Here is an 18,738-nt window from a genome sequence, read left to right as displayed (position 1 = left end):
CAGTGTATAAGAGTTCCAATCTCTCCACAGCCTCTCCAACATTTATTATTTTGTGTTTTTTGGATTAATGCCAGCCTTGTTGGAGTGAGATGGAATCTCATCGTAGTTTTAATTTGCATTTCTCTAATGGCTAATGATCGAGAGCATTTTCTCATGTATTTGTTAGCTGCCTGAATATCTTCTTTAGTGAAGTGTGTGTTCATATCCTTTGCCCACTTCTTGATTGGGTTGTTTGTCTTTTTGTGGTTGAGTTTTGACAGAATCATGTAGATTTTAGAGATCAGGTGCTGGTCGGAGATGTCATAGCTGAAAATTCTTTCCCAGTCTGTAGGTGGTCTTTTTACTCTTTTGGTGAAGTCTTTAGATGAGCATAGGTGTTTGATTTTTAGGAGCTCCCAGTTATCTGGTTTCTCTTCGTCATTTTTGGTAATGTTTTGTATTCTGTTTATACCTTGTATTAGGGCTCCTAGGGTTGTCCCTATTTTTTCTTCCGTGATCTTTATCGTTTTAGTCTTTATGTTTAGGTCTTTGATCCGCTTGGAGTTAGTTTTTGTGCTTGGTGTGAGGTATGGGTCCTGTTTCATTTTTTTTGCAAATGGATATCCAGTTATGCCAGCACCATTTGTTAAAAAGACTATCTTTTCCCCAATTAACTGACACTGGACCTTTGTCAAATATCAGCTGCTCATATGTGGTTGGATTTATATCTGGGTTCTCAATTCTGTTCCACTGGTCTCTGTACCTGTTGTTGTACCAATACCAGGCTGTTTTGACTACTGTAGCTGTATAATAGGTTCTGAAATCAGGTAGAGTGAGGCCTCCCACTTTCTTCCTCTCTTTCAGTAATGCTTTACTTATCCGAGGCTTCTTTCCCTTCCATATGAAGTTGCTGATTTGTTTCTCCAACACATTAAAAAATGACATTGGAATTTGGATCAGAAGTGCATTGTATGTATAGATGGCTTTTGGTAGAAGAGACATTTTTACTATGTTAAGTCTTCCTATCCATGAGCAAGGTATGTTTTTCCACTTAAAAAAAAGTATGTCCTTTTTAATTTCTTGTAGTAGAGCTTTGTAGTTTTCTTTGTATAGGTCTTTTACATGTTTGGTAAGATTTATTCCTAAGTATTTTATCTTCTTGGAGGCTACTGTGAATGGTATTGATTTGGTTATTTCCTCTTCGGTGTTCTTTTTGTTGATGTAGAGGAATCCAAGTGATTTTTGTATGTTTATCTTATAACCTGAGACTCTGCCAAACTCTTCTATTAGTTTCAGTAGTTTTCTGGAGGATTCCTTAGGGTTTTCTGTGTATAAGATCATGTCATCTGCAAATAGAGATAATTTTACTTCCTCCTTGCCAATCCGGATGCCCTTTATTTCTTTGTCTAGCCTAATTGCCCTGGCTAGGACTTCTAGAACGATGTTGAATAAGAGCGGTGATAAAGGGCATCCTTGTCTGGTTCCCGTTCTCAAGGGAAATGCTTTCAGGTTCTCTCCATTTAGAGTGATGTTGGCTGTTGGCGTTGCATAGATGCCCTTTATTATGTTGAGGAATTTTCCTTCAATTCCTATTTTGGTGAGAGTTTTTATCATAAAAGAGTGTTGGACTTTGTCAAATGCCTTTTCTGCATCAATTGATAAGATCATGTGGTTTTTGTCTTTTGTTTTATTTATGTGATGGATTACATTAATGGTTTTTCTGATATTAAACCAGCCTTGCATACCTGGTATAAATCCCACTTGATCGTGGTGAATTATTTTTTTCATATGTTGTTGAATTCTATTGGCTAGAATTTTGTTGAGGATTTTTGCATCTATGTTCATGAGGGATATAGGTCTGTAATTTGCTTTTTTTGTAATGTCTTTACCTGGTTTTGGTATCAGGGAGATGGTGGCTTCATAGAATGAGTTGGGTAGTATTCTGTCATTTTCTATGCTTTGAAATACCTTTAGCAGTAGTGGTGTTAACTCTTCTCTGAAAGTTTGGTAGAACTCTGCAGTGAAGCCGTCCGGGCCAGGGCTTTTTTTTTTTTGTTGGGAGTTTTTTGATTACCGTTTCAATCTCTTTTTTTGTTATGGGTCTATTTAGTTGTTCTACTTCTGATTGTGTTAGTTTAGGTAGGTAGTGTTTTTCCAGGAATTCATCCATTTCTGCTAGGTTTGCAAATTTGTTAGAGTACAATTTTTTGTAATAATCTGATATGATTCTTTTAATTTCAGTTGGGTCTGTTGTGATGTGGCCCTTCTCGTTTCTTATTCGTGTTATTTGTTTCCTTTCCTGCATTTCTTTAGTCAGTCTAGCTAATGGTTTATCAATTTTGTTAATTTTTTCAAAGAACCAGCTTTTGGCTTTGTTAATTCTTTCAATTGTTTTTCTGTTCTCTAATTCATTTAGTTCAGCTCTAATTTTTATTATTTGTTTTCTTCTGGTGCCTGATGGATTCTTTTGTTGCTCAGTTTCTATTTGTTCAAGTTGTAGGGACAGTTCTCTGCTTTTGGCTCTTTCTTCTTTTTGTATGTGTGCATTTATTGATATAAATTGGCCTCTGAGCACTGCTTTTGCTGTGTCCCAGAGGTTTTGATAGGAAGTATTTTCATTCTCGTTGCATTCTATGAATTTCCTTATTCCCTCCTTGATGTCTTCTATAACCCAGTCTTTTTTCAGGAGGGTATTGTTCAGTTTCCAAGTATTTGATTTCTTTTCCCTAGTTTTTCTGTTATTGATTTCTACTTTTATTGCCTTGTGGTCTGAGAAGATGCTTTGTAATATTTCGATGTTTTGGATTCTGCAAAGGTTTGTTTCATGACCTAATATGTTGTCTATTCTAGAGAATGTTCCATGTGCGCTAGAGAAAAAAGTATACTTTGCAGCAGTTGGGTGGAGAGTTCTGTATAAATCAATGAGGTCAAGTTGGTTGATTGTTGTAATTAGGTCTTCAGTGTCTCTATTGAGCTTCTTACTGGATGTCCGGTCCTTCTCCGAAAGTGGTGTATTGAAGTCTCGTATTATAATTGTGGAGGTGTCGATCTCACTTTTCAGTTCTGTTAAAATTTGATTTATGTATCTTGCAGCCCTGTCACTGGGTGCATAAATATTTAATATGGTTATGTCATCCTGATCAATTGTCCCTTTTATCATTATGTAGTGTCCTTCTTTATCCTTTGTGGTGGATTTAAGTCTAAAGTCTATGTTGTCAGAAATTAATATTGCTACTCCTTTTTTGCTTATTGTTTGCTTGATATATTTTTTTCCATCTTTTGAGTTTTAGTTTGTTTGTGTCTCTAAGTCTAAGGTGTGTCTCTTGTAGGCAGCATATAGACGGATCATGTTTCTTTATCCAGTCCGAGACTCTCTGTCTCTTTATTGGTGCATTTAGTCCATTTACATTCAGCGTAATTATAGATAAGTAAGTGTTTAGTGCTGTCATTTTGATGCGTTTTTATGTGTGTTGTTGACAATTTCATTTTTCCGCATACTTTTTTGTGCTGAGGCGTTTTTCTTAGTAAATTGTGAGATCCTCATTTTCGTTGTGTTTGACTTTATGTTTGTTGAGTCGTTACGTTTTTCTTGGTTTTTATCTTGAGTTATGGAGTTGTTATACCTCTTTGTGGTTACCTTAATATTTACCCCTATTTTTCTAAGTAAAAACCTAACTTGTATTGTTCTATATCGCCTTGTATCACTCTCCATATGGCAGTTCTATGCCTCCTGTATTTAGTCCCTCTTTTTGATTATTGTGATCTTTTACATATTGACTTCAGTGATTCCCTGTTATGAGCCTTTTTGTTTTTTAATTAATCTTAATTTGTTTTTGTGATTTCCCTGTTTGAGTTGATATCAGGATGTTCTGTTTTGTGACCTTGTGTTGTGCTGGTATCTGATATTATTGGTTTTCTGGCCAAACAATATCCTTTAGTATTTCTTGTAGCTTTGGTTTGGTTTTTGTAAATTCTCTAAACTTGTGTTTATCTGTAAATATCTTAATTTCGCCTTCATGTTTCAGAGAGAGTTTTGCTGGATATATGATCCTTGGCTGGCAGTTTTTCTCCTTCAGTGCTCTGTATATGTCGTCCCATTCCCTTCTTGCCTGCATGGTTTCTGCTGAGTAGTCTGAACTTATTCTTATTGATTCTCCCTTGAAGGAGACCTTTATTTTCTCCCTGGCTTCTTTTAAAATTTTCTCTTTATCTTTGGTTTTGGCAAGTTTGATGATAATATGTCTTGGCGTTTTTCTTTTTGGATCAGTCTTAAATGGGGTTCGATGAGCATCCTTTCGTCTTTCATGATATCAGGGAAGTTTTCTGTCAGGAGATCTTCAACTATTTTCTCTGTGTTTTCTGTCCTCCCTCCCTGTTCTGGGACTCCAATCACATGCAAGTTATCCTTCTTGATAGAGTCCCACATGATTCTTAGGGTTTCTTCATTTTTTTTAAATTCTTTTATCTGATTTTTTTCCAGCTATGTTGGTGTTAATTCCCTGGTCCTCCAGATGTCCCAGTCTGCATTCTAATTACTCGAGTCTGCTCCTCTGACTTCCTATTGCGTTGTCTAATTCTGTCATTTTATTGTTAATCTTTTGGATTTCTACATGGTGTCTCTCTATGGATTCTTGCAACTTATTAATTTTTCCACTATGTTCTTGAATAATCTTTTTGAGTTCTTCAACTTTGAGTTCTTCAACTGTTTTATCAGTGTGTTCCTTGGCTTTTTCTGCAGTTTGCCTTCTTTCGTTTCTGATGTCCTGGAAAAAAAAAATTTTTTTTTTTAAGCATTCTGTAAATTAGTTTTTTATATTCTGTATCTGATAATTCCAGGATTGTATCTTCATTTGGGAAAGATTTTGATTCTTTTGTTTGGGGGGTTGTAGAAGCTGTCATGGTCTGCTTCTGTATGTGGTTTGCTATCGACTGCTGTCTCCGAGCCATCACTGGGAAACTTGTTTTTCCAGAAAATCCGTTGACTGGGACGCTGGCCCCAGGCTCTGAAAACAGTCGATGCTTCCCCGTGTTTGTTTGTTTTCCATCTCTAAATCTGTGTTTGTTGTTCAGGGTTCGTAGATTGTTATGTATGTGATCGATTCACTTGTTTTTCCGAGTCTTTGTTGCAAGAGGGATCCGAGGTAGCATCTACCTAGTCCGCCATCTTGGCCCCGCCTCCTGAATCTAGTTTTTTAATCACCCTTCCCTACATTATAAGTTCTAATGAAGTGTTCATTTTTACTTGACTAAAATAGTTTATAGAATCTTGACTAAACTTGAGGTTTAGTCAAGATTCTATAAACTATTATAGAGTAACCACAAAGAAGATAAGTCTTTTTTTATTAAAAATCAGTTGCCGCTGAGTTGTCTCTGACTTATGGTGACTCTGAGTATGTGAGAGTAGAGCTGTGCTCCATAGGGTTTTCGATGGCTGACTTTTTGGAACTAGATCTCCCAGGTCTTTCTTCTGACGCACCCCTGGGTGAATTCAAACCTCCAACCTCTCCATTAGCAACTGAACATGTTGGCTGTACCACCCAGGGACTCTGTCTTTTTATTAAGCACCTGGCAACCCAATCTGAAAATATTCCTTAAACCAAAGTATCTCAATAAAATTGTGTTATCTTACATAGCCTTTCCAGCATAAATAAGTCATTTATTGATTCCCAGTCTTACTGATTTGTTGATTCAGTAATGTGTTCATGAGACATTTACCGTATAACTTACATGCCAGGCCTTGTATTGGTCTTTGAGGATACAAAGATGAAAGAGACATTGGTTCCTGTCCGTATCAGTTAGTTTTGTTGCTAAAGAAAGATTCTTTGGGTTAGCAAATTAATCTGGGTTCACCTGTTGGTTCTTCTGGGCCTGACTGGGCTCACTCGTGTGTTTTGGGGTCAGCTGCTGGGTAGGTTGTGGGCTGGCTGGTCTAGAATAGCCTCAGCCAAGATAGCTTATTCCTACTCCATATCTTTGCTTCTCCTCCTCCAGCAGGCTAGCCTAATCTTGTTCACAGCTGGGCAGGAACTGGCGCTATGTCACTTCCGCCATATTCTATAGGCCAAAGCAAGTCAACACGCGCACCCCAAATTAAAAAGGTAAGGAGATAGACTCCATCTCTTGATCGAAAGAGTGGCAAAATCACATTACATGGGGTGTGGATACAAGGAAGGGAATAATTTGGGACATTTTTGCCATCTACCACATTGCCTTTAAGGTTACTTTGAAGACGGAGGGAGGGGCAATAGCTAAGAAATGCAGACACCCTCTAAAAACTGGAAGACAAGGAAACAGATTTTTTCCCAAAGCCTCCAGAAGGGGCACAGCCCTGTTAAAGCCTTGATTTTAGCCCTATGGGACGCATTTCAGACTTCTGACTTCCAGGACTATAAGATAATACATTTGTGCTGTTTGAAGCCACTACATTTGTGGTAATTTGTTACAGGAACAATAGGAAACCAACATATCACATTTACACATATCCTGTTGAATATTCCAGAGCTCCAACCTACTAAACCATCTCCTCTTTTGTGACCCGGTGCCCTTTAAACAAAGGTAATGGATGCTCTCCATCCGCCTTGGGAGGACACGAACTGAGTTAGGCTCCCGCTGGTAGGGATGGCTTTGCACTGAATCACCTACATACTCATGGCTGGGCGCCTGATCACTGATTCTATTGACCAGACAGGTGACATGTGGGGTGAGCAGGATGGGGTCAGGGGACAACCTGAGCCAATGGCATTGAATTATTTTATTTTTTAATACATTCTGTTACTGCTGATACGTATGAATGAAGGGGCCAGTGGAATAGACAGAACTGTCTAGCAGTTAACTCATGAGCGGCCTTTTTCTGCCACTGGTGGTGATAGCTAGTGGAAGGAGGGACCCCTGTTTCATGTTGTTGTTGTTGTCAGGTGCCGTGAAGTTGATTTTCAACTCACAGAGACCTCACGTGACATGGTAGAACTGCCCGATAGGGTTTTCTAGGCTGTAAACTTTATGGGTGGTATTGAACCGCTAACCTTTCAGCTTGTAGCCAAACACTTAACACTTGCTCCACCAGTAATGTTAGTACCAGCTGATATTTTCTGATCACAGTGAGGCTGTCTTAATTGCTCTTCTCAGTGATCCTACAAGGTGGGTCCTATTTTCCATCACCATTTTACAAATGAGGAAAGTGACACTCAGAGAGGTCAACAGGTCAGACAGCAAGTAAATGGAGAGCCAGGACTCAAATCATCATGCTAATGCCAGAGCCCCAGTGATTCTCCAAAATGCTAGACTTCATCCCACATGGCCTGCTGTGGCATGGAGTAGGCACTTCTTAAATGTTCACTGGCTAATGAATGAATGAATGACTGTCACTCAGGCTAGCAGCAGCTTTATGAGCCCCCATCCAGAGGCAGCGATGTAGACTGAAGACCTGAGTGTGCGGGGTTGGTGGGGTGGGTCTGAGGGGCTGCCAGGGAGCCCAGCTGGAGAGCAAGAGATTTACTCCTGCGGTGCAAGGATAGTAATGGAGCTGGCAGTCTTATTTCACCTCCCACATCTGGACTCACAGGCAGGTCCAATTAAATTCTTGTTGAATTTGTTGGCATCCTCTATCCAAGGGAGCTCCAGGTGCCAAGTGTGAGGTGGGGATGAAGACCTCTCAGCATCTCCCTTTCTCCTGGGGCTTCTTGCACCCCATCTTCCGATGCTCCAAATGGTGCAGCTGGTGATCCCATGTGGATGTTGGGTGCAGGCTTGTTAATTTCCTTTCTTCTGTCAGTGCGTGGAAGGGCGGGTGTGGGGAGAGAGTGATGATGGAGATAAACTTAGTGTGAAGCTGCAGGGAAGCCCATATGGCCTTTGCCTGCCTAGAAATTGTCAGTGTCCTTAATATACTGGCAGCTTGTGTGGAAGTTTCCTCCCTTTTGCTCTCATTTATGCTTGATTTTGAGAGAGAGAGATGAGAATCTATCACTGATGAGCCTCATGCCATATAATGGAAGGAAGGAAGGCAGTGACCTCAGCCATCTCCCTCCTCTTTCCATCCCCAGGAATACGTTAGTGGCTGTTACGGGTTGAACTGTGTCCCCCCAAAATACGTGTTGGAATCCTAATCCCTATACCTGTGGATGGAATCCTGTTTGGGAATAGTTTTCTTTGTTATGTTAATGAGACCATGTCAGTGTAGGGTCTGTCTCTAACCTAATCACTTCTGAGCTATAAGAAGCAGTATAGACACAAACAGTATAGACACAGACAGTAGAGCCAAATGGAGGAAAACAGATGCCACGTGAAAATTACCAAGGAACTGAGAAATGCCAGGGCTACAGGAGCTGAAAGACAAAAGGATCTTGCCCTAGGGCCAACAGAGAGAGCCTTCCCCTAAGGAGTATGTCCTGAATCCAGATTTATAAATCTCCTGCCTGTGAGAAAACAAATTTCTCTTCTTTAAAGCCACCCACTGGTGGTATTTCTGTTACAGCAGGACTGAGAAACTAAGACAGTGGTTTTCTTCACTTAGTCAGTCTATATGGGGTGATAAAACAGCTTAAAAAAACCAGTTGCCATTGAGTTGATTCTGACTCATGGCGGTCCCATGTGTGTCAGAGTACAACTGTGCTCTATTGGGTTTTCAATGGCTCATCTTTTGGAAGTAGATCACCAGGCCTTTCTTTTTTCCTTTTTGCCGAACTTTTTTTTTTTTTTACATAATTGTGCTTTAAGTGAAAGTTTACAGTTCAAGTTAGTTTCTCATACAAAAATTTATACACAAATTGTTATGTGACCCTAGTTGCTCTCCCTATAACGCGACAGCACACTCCTCCTTTCCACCCCGGATTTCCTGTGTCCATTCAACTAGCTCCTGTCCCTTTCTGCCTTCTCAGCTCACTTCTGGACAGGAGCTGCCCATTTAGTCTCATGTGTCTACTTGAGCTAAGAAGCATACTCTTCACGAGTATCATTTCAGGTCTTACAGTCTTGTCTAGTCTTTGTTTGAAGAGTTGACTTCGAGAATGGTTTTAGTTTTTGGCTAACAGAGAGTCCAGGGTCTGTGTCTTCTGGGGTTCCTCCAGTCTTAGGCTGTTAAGTCTGGTCTTTTTACTAGAATTTGATTTCTGTACCCCATTCTTCTCTTGTTCTGTCAGGGACTGTGTTGTGTTCCCTGTCAGGGTGGTCATTGGTGGTAGCCGGGCACCATCTAGTTCTTCTGATTTCAGGCTGATGGAGCCTCTGGTTTCTGTTTCGTAGGCTCATATTTTCCTTGTGCCTTTGGTGTTCTTCATTCTCCAGGTGGTTTGGGACCTGTTCTTCAGGTGGTTTGGAACCAACTGATGCATCTTAGATGGCCACTCGCTAGCTTTTAAGACCCTAGTGGGACGCAGAACATTTTCTTAATAAACTTTGTCATGCCAATTGACCTAGATGTCCCCTGAAATCACGCTTAGCCCCTGTAAAGAAAGATCACCAGGCCTTTCTTCTGAGGTAACTCTGGGTGGACTTGAACTTCCAGCTGTTCAGTTAGCAGCAAAACATGTTAACTACTTGCACTACCAGAGACTCCTATGGGGCAATACTGCCTTGTTAAATTGCCTCATAGTTGCCGTGTGACACTTTTGGTTTCCTTCCTCCTGAAGTCACCCACAAGTTATTACTTCTTTTGCAGCAGTGGTCAGAGCAAGCGAATTCTATTGATTTTCCTTCTTTTATTCTCAGTCTCTCCATATATTAATTGGGTCTAATTGTGTTTGCCATCCTCCTATCTTTAGGGGAGATTAAACTTTTGATGTTTGAAGGGAGGGCCATACAGTTTTTGATTGGATTCAGAGTGTTCAAATTCCAGTAGTGCAGAGATTTTAAGGTGAAACCCAGTTCTGTGGTTCAGCTGTGTTTTTTTCTTTTAGAAGACATTTCGCGTTCTGAATGTTTTCCCAAAAGTCTGTAAAACACTGTGGGAGCCATTCACGTAGAGAAGTCACATCAGTGAAGATTTGGAGGGATGTGGGGAGGGGGCTCAGGGTGGCTCTGGAGATTTGGGCCCCATCCCAGTTTATGTCACTGGAAATGGCCTCTGGTAATTGGACCTTGTCCTGTCAGGACACATTAGACAGGTCACGGTGATCCTCGAGCTTTGTGGGGGCTGAATGGTTTGCAGGAACTGGAGCTGCTGCCGGGTTTTGTTACCCTGGGGAACAGGAGCCAGCCAGCAGTCATGTGGATGGAGGTCAGCAGGGTGTGCTGAGCTGGGCTCTCCAGAGCCGAGGAGAGCCAGGACTGGTGTGTGTCCTATCTTGAGCCATATGGTGGCAGACCTCTCTGTGTGTGCACACGTACAAGTATGTTCACCTCCAAGAATCACTCCAAACAGTAAAAATAGTTTTTTTTTTTTGCCATTGCCTTCAAAACAGAAAAAAGAAAAGAACCTTTGGTTCTTGAATCATGTTAATGGAGAATATAAATTTTGGCTGCAGGGAAGGACTTGGGGAAGCACAGGGCAGCTTAAGGTCTTGCAGTGGGAAACCTTCCCCACCCCTCCACTCTCCCCTTCAGATTTTCCTGGTGACTGTCTGGGCATAGGTGTGGAGTTGTCTGTGTCTGTGGCATGTCGTGTTGAAATGCTGCTCTGTGCCCAAAGGTGGAGCACAGTGGGTCCCTGGCTCAGCAGGAAGAGCACCAGGGCATGTCCCAGCCCTGGTTGGTCAGTGCTCACTGCAGCAAAGCCATGGCACACTCCTCCAAGGTGACCCTCTAGGCAGCACAGAGCCCTCCGTACTCTCTTCCCTGACCTCCACCCCACTGCACCCACCTGTTCCCTGTCAGCCGTGTCAGGTGTCTGTCTGGACTGCACCTGTGGCCCTCCTGCAGAATGACTGGACTGGCCATGGGCCTGGTGAGAAATGAGAGGCCATGGACTTGGGCTGGCTCCCTGGGTGGTACAAACAGTTTGCACTTGACTACTAACCTAAAGGTTGCCAGTTTGAACCCACCCAGCGGTGCCGCAGAAGAAAGGGCTAGAGATCTGATTCTGTAAAGATTACAGCCAAGAAAACCCTATGGAGCAGTTCTATTCTGTAACACATGGGGTCTCCATGAGTTGGAATCGACTGGATGGCAGTGGGTTTGTAGTTGTGTTGATCTGTATTCTAATCTCGGCCCTGCCACTTAGTAGCACTGTGGCTTTGGTTAAATTCCTTAACTTGTTTGAACTTCACTTTCCTTGTGTTAGTATTAGAGCAAATGTATGCAAAGAGTGGCTGAATACATTACCTGCCATGTAGTAGTGTGCTGTGCAGTCGACTCTGACTCATGGAGACCCTATAGCAGCTGCTTGGTTACTGAAGCTGTGATGTTGGCTTTGTCTGAGTTACCATCCACTATCTGTAGGGTCCCCCAACACTCCTCATAGGGGATGTCTGATCTCAGCAAGTGGGATCCCTACGGGGGAACGGGTAACCTTTGCTTTCATTCAAGTCATGAGCAGACAGCTTGCTATGGCCCTTGCGGGGCACCCCTGCTCCCAGTACTGCCTCAGTGGTTAGTAAAGGGGCTGGCGTGACCCAGGCAAAGAGTAGAGGCTGCCAGGGCACACCTTCAAGCCAGCAAGTCAACATTTATTTATAGGTCTTGGAGGGAGACATAACCCCAGACAGGGAAGAAGGGCCTGGCGGAGGCAATTGCATGAGCAGGGAGTAGGGAAGGAGTCAACAACAGTGGTGGGTGATCGAAGGAGGAGAGAGGCCAGGTGGTATTTGCATGTTGGAGAGTCAGGGTTCCAGCAGAAAGCAGCGGACTCAAACTGAGGACAGTGAGTGGTGCTTAATAAATGGACTGTTTACTAATGTGTGGGCAGCAAACACACACGGGGGTAGTGCAGCACCCTGGAGCTAGGTCAGGGGGAGGGGCAAGGCCACTGGAATCCGAGAGGGTAGCTGTATGGGGAGGACTGTCCAACAGGAGTTGTGACCTTCGATAGATGGATGCAGCCAACTCACAGTGACCCAGCAAGTAAGGGGCTGGAATAGTAAATACCAGACTTGCTGTCCTCCCACTCCCACCTCCTGTTGGCGCCTCCCATTGGCCCAGGCTCACCGGAAGCAGAGGGAGGGGCAAATGGCTGACCACACAGGTCAGACTCTTGGAGCATGTAATAGAGAGAAGAATGGTGGAGAGAGAATGGGGAGGAGCCAATCAAAGAGAGCCAGGGCAGAGAAGCAAGGGACAGAAGTGATGTGGCTCTCAGAGGGGAGAAGGAAGGCTAAGGACCTGTTGGGGATGCATGGATGAAGAGAGTTGACTTACTGAGGGGACCCAGTAGAGGGGCTGGGCAGGATGATTTACCACCGTGGATTCAGGGGGGCAAACCCAGTGGGGTTTGAATTGTGCCCTGCTTCTGCGTGATCTTGGCCAAGCTGTGTAACCGCTCTAAGCTTCAGTTTCCTCATTGTATAATGGGCATGAGGATGATAGTATTATCTACCTCATAGTAGTAACCTTACTATAAATGAAATACTAAATTACTTAGCCAGGTGCCTGGTACTCTGTTAAGGTATCTTAATAAATGAGGATGGAATAGATTGAGGGGTTGACATGGAGAAAGTATCCAGTTGAGTGGCCAGCATGTGTTGTGTAAGGCATAGTGGTATGTGCAGTGGGGATACCAAGCAATTCACTTATGCAGCTAATATTTATGAAGTGCCTACTATGTACCAGGTACCCAGTTTTAGGCACTGCGAATAGAGTGGTGAACAAACTAGATCAGTCCTTCTTCCAGGCAGCTTATGTTTCTAGTGGAGAAAGATAGACAGCAAGTGAACATACAAAGGAAATAATCCTAATCAATCAGCAAGTATTTACTGTAGAGGCAGTATGGTGTGTCGTGCTCAAGAGTCCATACCATGACATGAGACTGCCTGGTCCCAATCCTGACTTGACCATTTACTACGTGACCTTGGGACTATTGCTTAAACTCTCCAAATCCGTAGTTTTCTCAACTGTATAATGGGAGACAGTAATAGCATCTCTCTCACGGGATTGTTGTAAAAATGAAATGCATTACTATTTCTAAAGTGCTTAGAACAGCCCCTTAGGGCCACCTAAGTGTTATTGTTATTGCTTAAGGCTCAGCAGTGGGTGTGGTGTGAATACAAGGAGCTCTCACAGAGCTCATGATCGGGTCTGGGGCATGCATTTAAAGAGATCCCAGCCACCAAGGCAGTGTGTGAAGGTTATTGAGGAAGTGGTCAGAACGTTATCAGAAGGAGGTATCATCGGAGGGTTGCAGTTGGGTAGGAAGGCTTTGAAGAGAGATATGAAGAAAATAAAATGAATACTAACCAGCTCTGATGGCATTAGTCAGGTAAGACAAAATTAAATCAGTCTACCCAAAAGCCTTGCTTCTGCCTTTACACTTCTATGCTTCTCAAGGTCCGGCCTCATCTTTGGGATGGTTCTTACATCTTCTCTCTATCAATAGAAGACAATCCCCACCCTCCTTTGTCAACTCCTTTTGAGCCCTGGGTGGTGCAAACAGTTAAGTATTCTACTACGAACTGAAAGGTTGGCTGTTTGAACCCACCCAGAGGCATCTTGGAAGACAGGTCTGATCTGCTTCTGAATGGTCACCCTTGAAAGCCCTATAGAGCAAGTTCTACTCTGCACACTTGGGGCCGCCAAGAGTCAGAATCGACTTGATAGCAATGGGTTTAGTTTTTTGGTTTCTCTTATTGAACCCCAAATTTTCTGGAAGTTGTTGAGATTCTTCCACCCTCATCTTTCCCTTGGATGAGAGAGCCAAGGAAAGGTTAGAAGTTAGAGGAAAGTTAGGGAAGTTGGGGGGATGGGTGGGGGTAGAGATGGATTAATCCAATAAGTAAGGTAAGCACGTGCTTAGGGCATCAACAAGACAGGGACACCAGTTGTCCAAAGCAAAGACCCGTAGATGCCAAGCAGACACGACATGAGGAAAAGCGAGTGCTGGAGTGGAAGGGAACTGGCAGGGCACTAAATGAATGATACCAGCTCTAGTGCGTAGGAATGTGCTGGCTGGAAATGTTCACGTAGGGTCATGATGGCATCCATGAGCAAGGTTGTTTAAGCCGTGAGGCCCCTACAACTTCAGCACCTTCATTGACATCTGTCTCCTACTGTCCCCTCTTGTGTAATTGAAAGACCTTATCTCGGTGGGTCTCTTGGGAGTATATTTTTTCTAATAAACAAGAGGTGAGGGTAAGCTGTGGAGTCTAGCTCTTGCTACGTTCACCCAATATGCAACTAGATCCAACACGAGCAGTTACTGGGCAAGGATGAATTATATTAATAGATAACAGGCTTCTGATCAATTTAGAGAGAATGTCTTGTACATCCATGTCTGCTGATCTAGCACCTCCAGCCAGGAGGGCCAGCAATGCTCTTTGCCATGATACAAACACAAGACTATGCTCTTGCACACATCCTGGTAAACAACCGATGGGAACTCCAGTTTTACATGATTTGCAAAGGTAAGGGAACTTGGATAAGTCAACTTTTTAAAGTATAGCATGGATGTATAGAACTATGTCCTAAGTTTCATAAACAATAGTATTTATAACTTTAAAATACGTTTGATATACACTCAGATGCAATCTAAACCAAACCAAAACCAAACCCAGTGCCATCAAGTCGATTCTGACTCATAGCGACTCTACAGGACAGAGTAGAACCGCTCCATAGAGTTTCCAAGGAGTGCCTGGCGGATTCGAACTGCCAACCTTTTGGTTAGCAGCCGTAGCACTTAACCACTATGCCACCAGGGTTTCCAGATGCAGTCTAGCATACATTTAATATAATACTAACATGGGTAATAATGTAATACTAATATAGCAAATGTCCCAAAATACTGGAAATATTTATATTTATCTAACATGAAAAGTTTAAGTTATGTATCAAGCAAGTTTTGCTTTTTATTCTCTGTTGTGTGGGACACAGTGCTTGATATCACTCTATATATGCTAATAAATGAGGTATTAGGCACATTAAGAGGGCACAATATTCAATATTTATTGTGCAAAGTATGTTTGTTTTGCAATAATGAGTGTGTTTCTAAATTCATCTTCCAAGAAAGCAACAAAGGGTGTTCATCAGAACATTACATTTATATTTTATCAGAATATTTACGTGTCTGTGTGTAAAGAAATTGAATAGTTCCTCGAGGAAATAAATGAATATTTAGATAATAGAAGTTATATAAATGTATTTTATTTTCCATTTCCCTTTAGACTGACTTTCTTTTGAGAAACTTATATTGTTGTCTCACAAAACAAAGTTGCTTGCTGAGAAGTGATGCTCTTGTTACATCAGTTATGTGCGTATCTCTGAATATGGGAGTTGAGAATTCCACTGAGAAATAAAATATACATAATATAAATTTTGTATACAATGACAGTTATATTTTGCTTTTCATCTTGGACCGATTGGGTATAACCTCATATTCAGTTCCCTCATCGACCACATAAGAAGGCATTAGCAGCACTATAATCATGTGACTTACGGTGCATGTGGTCCTGTTCTGCACAAAGCGAACCAAAATTTTCAGTCTTCAGATTGAGCAGACCCTTGTATTTGTATCATGCTCTTTGCAATCACCCTTGTCCCCGTGGGGTATCAGCAAGTAGTCCAATGAACTGTGAAGATGCAGCATCAAAGGACAGAAAGTGAGTGTGCAAGTTTTTAAGTATCATTTCAAGACAAAAAATACTCATGGCGATCTGCGAATGGCCCGTTGACAAACGTTGTGTGACAAATGAATGAAATTATTTCCGACTGCCTTGTAAGCACTATTTCTTTTGACTGTCTCAGGCCTGAAGGACACAATTACGTGTCCCAAATCAATTTTTTTACTTACTGATTTTCAAATATGAATTTTTGTGTTAACGTCCAAATTAGACTGTAAATTTTATTTATTTTCAATTATTCAAATGTATTTGCTACGGTAGGGCGAAATTTAAAAAGCGACATAATTTTATATCCAGGTAAAATGAAATGGCAACAACTAAGTGGAGCGCAAAAACAGAATCTCACAGAAGTTAAAAAGAAAAGGATTGCCTGAAACAATTCCAAAATTAACTTCATTTTTAAAATGTAATAAGTCAGAAGAGGCTTCTTCCCTTGAACTCTCAAGTTTACTAATTGTACCAGTACTGCTCATGCTGACATTACTAATAGCAATACAAATATAACAGAATTTGTCCCAAATTCTGCATCCATTCCTTGCTGTAGTAAAAAAATTAAAAATGGTGTAGAAAGTTAAGCTATTTTGGAATCTGAAATTGTTGCATCTGCAGACCCCATAAATAACACAAATATAGATCCTGCTTTATGGAATAATTTTTCTTCTAATGATGTAAATTATTGGATTGAAAGAGGGCCAAGCGATTGTCAGCATCACGGTGGACCATTTGAAAATTTGTGTCAAAAATTTCTGGATGGTAAACCAACAAGGTTCTGTAGCTAGAATGTATTTTTAGGGTGTAAAAGCTAATGGTGAAAATTATAAGAGGGAGTGGCTACTGTATTCTCCATATTGTTTTGTTTGCAAAGTATTTAGTCCTGAAACATTTAACTCTTGATTTGCTATGGATGGATTTAGCGATCTGCACAACTTGAATATGATTGATAAAGACGAAAACAGTTCAGCTCACAGAGATTGCATGTTGTCATATTTAAACCAAAGACATGATTTTGGCTTCACTCATGAACTGGAAACACAAATTAGTGAATAATGTCAGCAATGGAAAGTTGTTTTGTAACATGTTGTTGCTGTTGTAATAGTTGCAGAACTGTTGGACTATCTTTTTGAGGAAGAAATGAAGTGTTTGGGTCCCCACGAATGAAAATTTTTGGTGTTTACTTGAGCTTGTTGCTCAGTTTGATCCATTTTTAGCAGGTAGCATCTGAAAATATGGTAACACAGAAAAGGGAAACCTATCGTAATAATCTAAAACAACGTGTGAAGAATTAATAAATTTAATAAGTGGTAAAGTTCGATTCACTATTTTCAGTGAAATAAATATAGCTTGATATTTCTGTTTCTCTGTATGTAGATTCCGCTCCCGAGCTTTCTCACAGAGATCAGCTAAGTATTGTTTATCTCCAACAGATGGGAAACCTGTCGAGTGACTTATCAGATTTACTAGCTTAAAAAAGTCATACCGGTGAAGAAATTGCAAATCAAGTACTTCACCATTTATGTGAAGTTTGCAAAATTAATTTTTCTAAGTGCAGAGGCCAGTTCTATGACGATGCTGCCAATATATCAAGGCATTCTAAAGGCATGCAACAGAAAATTTTAGAACGTAATGAATATGTCATTTTCATACCATGTGCTGCGCATTCACGTAATCTTGTAGGATGTAGCACAGTAGTTTGTTATCTGGAAGCAGTTGATTCTTTTTTCCCCCTACTCTTTTTTAGTTACTCTACACAGTTTTTGCCACCTCACTCACCCATGGTCAGTTCTGAAAACATATTTAGCCAATGATCGAGGGTTAAAATGTCTTTCTAGTACACATGGGGAAGAGCATGCTATAGCACCAAGTGCAATCCTGGAATTGTACACTCAGATTCTAGATGCCTTAGAAAACATTGCTGAAGACCAGACGCCAAAAGAAGATACTAAAAGAGGCTGAAAACATCGTCAACAAAATGCAAACATTAGAGTATGTATTTATGTTGGTTATGTGGGATAATATATTACAGCATTTTCTTCGGATGAGTCAAGCTCTCCAAGATTCAGAAGTAAATTTAAAGACATGCATAGATCTCTACCAGTCACTGACAGGGTATTTACATACTTTAAGAGAAGACTTCAAAAATTTTGAGAACAATAAAACAAGGATTTTCAAATACTTTTTACCATGGCAAAAGCATTAGAAAGAAACAGGTAAATGATGGAAATGCTCCAGGAGTATTGAGTGCCAGAGATCAATTTCGGGTAATCACATACTACACCATTGTTGACACACTTGAATCTTGCATGAAAAGAAGGGCGAAAGTATATGAAGTTCTTTTAAATAGATTTTCCTTCTTAAACAATGTGGATATACCTGCATGAAGGCATCTGAGAAATTAGTGCAGGCTTATCCTGATGACGTAAATACAAACCTTTACGGAGCAGTGCGACAATTTCATTCTTACATGAGAACTAAGCTTACAGATTCAGGAAAGACAAATTTTACTGATGTAGGCATTTACGATTCCATAATGGAATTTAAATATAATGCATATTTCCCAATGTTGAAATCGCTTTACGCATATTCCTAACGTTTATGATCACAAACTGCATGACAGAATGCTCATTTTCGTCCCTAAAGAGACTCAAAAACCCTCCACGTACAACAGTGCTTCAAGAAAGACTCGATTCATTATCCTTATTATGTATAGAAGTAGATATTGGTCAGCAGCCTTATTGTGATTAAATCATATTGAATAAAAGAATAAAGAATAAAAAATGTTTTTAATTAAAACATGTTAGAGATGGAAAAAAAGATCTATCTAAAAATAAAATATGGTAGTTGTAATAGTTGTTTTCTGATCACTAAATTTTCTTTTTATGACATCTTTTTATTTGTTCATTTATAATTATAGGCTTTATTACGAAACAAGCATTAAAATTGAAGTATGAGCCATTTAAAGCAAAATTGGTGAAAGAAAAATTTTCATTGCGGGAGATCAACAGAATTTTACGCTGATTGTTGAAACAATTAAGTTCACTGACTCATTTTCTTTGTTGTAGAA

The 18,738-nt window shown here is 40.8% G+C and overlaps 1 protein-coding gene across 5 annotated transcripts in view; it reads left to right on the top strand.

Moving 5' to 3' along the window:
* Positions 1-18,738, top strand: part of DPF3 (double PHD fingers 3) — a 299,949-nt gene that overhangs the window by 94,862 nt on the left and 186,349 nt on the right. The window lies entirely within an intron of this gene.

The sequence above is a fragment of the Loxodonta africana genome, chromosome 10, assembly GCF_030014295.1.
Source record: "Loxodonta africana isolate mLoxAfr1 chromosome 10, mLoxAfr1.hap2, whole genome shotgun sequence".
Lineage (NCBI taxonomy): Eukaryota > Metazoa > Chordata > Mammalia > Proboscidea > Elephantidae > Loxodonta > Loxodonta africana.
Note: the sequence above shows the minus strand (reverse complement) of the source record. Positions and strands in the feature narration are given on the sequence as shown.